This window comes from Tupaia chinensis, unplaced genomic scaffold (genome assembly GCF_000334495.1).
Source record: "Tupaia chinensis unplaced genomic scaffold, TupChi_1.0 Scaffold145322_1, whole genome shotgun sequence".
Classification (NCBI taxonomy): domain Eukaryota; kingdom Metazoa; phylum Chordata; class Mammalia; order Scandentia; family Tupaiidae; genus Tupaia; species Tupaia belangeri.
In genome coordinates, this window is record NW_006205183.1 from 1 (window position 1) to 3168 (window position 3168).

Genomic DNA, 3168 nt, shown 5'->3' on the forward strand with positions numbered 1-3168 from the left:
AAACAAATAATTCCTATTTTTTCTACCTGTGCATGTGTTCAGAAAAGACACAGAGGGGAAGTGAGAAATCACCACACATGGGGCGTAGTCATGATGGAATCCTTTCTCCATCTCTGTTTTTATCTGGAATTTGGGACATGAACACATGTGTGCCCAGTGTTTTGTTTTCTTTTAAAATTTGGTCAGAGAGAGACAGAGAGAAAGAGAAAGGGGAAATCAGAAAGCAAGCCATCAAATCCAAAACTTAAACCACAGTCAACCATTTGAGAGTCCAGTGCCTTAACTACTACGCCACCTGCTGGCCCCGCTCAATGTGTTTTTTATCCTGCAGATACAGGACTCAAGATACTGGCTTAGTGATGTGTGATTAAGCCACCTTAATTATACCACTCACAGGTTGGCCCCATGTGTGCCCTTTATAAATGACCAAGTTTAGCCTCTAATTACTCCAACCCAGTAATTTTATTATTCTGAGTTTTGTGAAAGTCTAAGTACAAATAACTCTCTGGGAAATATCCTAGATTTTTTCTTCGGATCTACAGCCACTCTTCCATCGTTTATAGGAAGAAAATAGAGAATGCTTCTCACATGGCAACAGAACTGGTGACCACTCAAACCACTCTCAGCCCCTACAAAAAAAAGTAGAGATGTTAAAATAAAAGGACTACTTGGTAGATATGGACTGCCCACCTATATCTACATTAAATGTATTCCTAATTTGTAAATCATGCTTTTAATCCAGCTTCATCCATTTCTGAAGAAAAGCCAATTGACAAATAGCATTGAGTATAATATTCCTCTTGATGAAACCAGAAAAATGGTACCATATCATATCCAAAATCTTGTGAGATTTCCTAATTACAGTTGACTGTTGGTTAATGTAGATTTGGTCTACAGGAACACACATGATCAAGGCTTGGTCATCAATGAGGAAATGATAAACTGGCCTGTTAGTTGCAAGGAGGTTGATGGCATTTCAATATTAAATATATACAGAGGTATCTGAACAGAATCCTGAAATGAAATTGTGTGACTACTCTTTTTTATGCTTTTATAGTGTTTGTTTTCTAATATTTTAATTCTTTAACCTTTGTTTTTACATTTAATCACTATACCTCTTTACAGTGTACAATATGGCTTTTTCCAACATGAGTACAGTGCATATCAGGCAAGACAAAGACATTACCATATACAATTAAAATCAATGTGATAATGGATATGTATACAGAGTTGAACATTGTTTAATGAGAGAAATGCATTTTTTTGTTATCCAAACTGAATAATTTATTGCTGGTCTGAGGCTTGCCTTGCTTTACAGTTAAGAATAATTTACACTGTTTCCACAAACAGCAGGTAACAGTAGTTAAAGGAATTTAATATTGACCTATCAATAAAGCAATCATCTTGGTAGCAAACTTTTATTTAAATCTTACATAACTCAAGCTTCATAAAAAGCCAACATAATTGAAAATTGGGTTCTCCCTCTAAAGCCTTAAGTATTCAAAGTTTGAAACAGTTCATTTAAAATAAGCAAATAAACAAAAATACCCCTGCAGCAGATCCTGATGAAATAATTATATGTAACCCAATGTAATATAAAGAAGAGTATGATGATAATAATAATAAAATTAAAATTAAAATTAAATAAAAAAAGATACTTCGAGATCTACTGTGGCTGCTCCCGCGACTCCTATTTCGTGACCTTTGAGACCGTGACCTGGATCTTAAAAAAAGATACTTCGAGATCTACTGTGGCTGCTCCCGCGACTCCTATTTCGTGACCTTTGAGACCGTGACCTGGATCTGCTTCCAGAATAAGATCGTCTATGGCGTATCTTCAATAAGCCTAATATTCTTGCCATTTATTCTGTACCGTCCAGTTTATCCAAAGCATGCTTCATGTCAGAGTAGGGGTAAAACTCAATTACACCTTCACTTGTGCATTCTTTATGAGCATCTGCATAGGTCACTTCACCTGCTTGCTGCATAAAATCCTTTAAATCTTGCCAACTGCAGTTATTAGAAAGATTTTCTACAATAAGCCTGTACTCTGTATGAGCAGGTGGTCCATATTTGTCCCTGCCAGAGGTCCTCCAACTGCTGTATCCACCTCCACCACTGTGGCTTCCATAACTGTAGTCATCCCGATTGCGGCGTGGGCCACGGGTGTGCTCCACTATCACGCGTTAGCTGCAGAGCTCCTTGCCTGTTCAGCTCATAAACGGTGTCATCAACGTTGTGGGAGTCCTCAAACTCCATGAAGCCATACCAATTTTTGAGGTCTACTTGGAGAAGACGGCCATAGCCACTGAAAAAATGCTGGGTGTCCTTCTCCCGGACATTGTAGCTCAGGCGTCCTATGTAGACGCGTGGCAAGTCCATGGTGAGCAGGGGGCCCGAGGGCTGGCTGTCTAAGAGCACACTGCAAGGCAGTAGCTGTGGCGCAGGTGCAGGTGTGAGTGCAGTGAGAGACCGAACATGCCCCTCATTCCGCAGTGGCGGCCAAGTCCAGCCACACAATGGTTGAGAAATGCATTTCTTAATTTAATTTAATTTTCATTTCAGATAAATTGTTTTGCTATAGGACATGTGTGCTTCCAGAGAGACAAAAAGAAAGCTAAAATCACTTCCTGGGGAGAGATCACATGCTCATTCATCTGGTGTGAGATTCAAGCTGCTAGATCTGGGACTCAAACTGCACTTAGCCAAGTGGGAATTCACATTCATAAACAGTGTGCCATTTTCTGGTCTCTGAGAAATGCATTTTTAGGAAATTTTGCCATTGTGTGAACATCATAGATTGCACCTACACAGACCTAGATGATATTGCACATTGCACATGGAATTTATATGGCCTTACCTCTTATCTTATGGGATCTCATCATTGACTGAAATGCCTTCTACCTTTTTTTTTTTTTTTGAGAGGTTTTTGCTATGGGGCGCATGCGCTCGCCAGACAGAGAGACACATAGAAACAGAAAGTGAGAAATCACCCCCCGGGGGGATGGTCACGCTGCAATCCCTTCTCCTCCATTCTCCTCTCGGGACCTTGGGCACGCATGCACACATGCCCAGCGTGAGTTTTAAGCCACCAGGACCGGGACGTGAACTGCGGTCGACTAAGTGGGAGTCCAGCGACAGCCATTACGCTAACTGCTGGTTCCCGAA

At 40.5% G+C, this 3168-nt stretch overlaps 1 pseudogene; it reads right to left on the minus strand.

Moving 5' to 3' along the window:
• Window positions 1-1658: 1658 nt before the first annotated feature.
• LOC102497828 (serine/arginine-rich splicing factor 6 pseudogene) lies at window positions 1659-2436 on the minus strand (annotated as a pseudogene).
• Window positions 2437-3168: the final 732 nt, after the last annotated feature.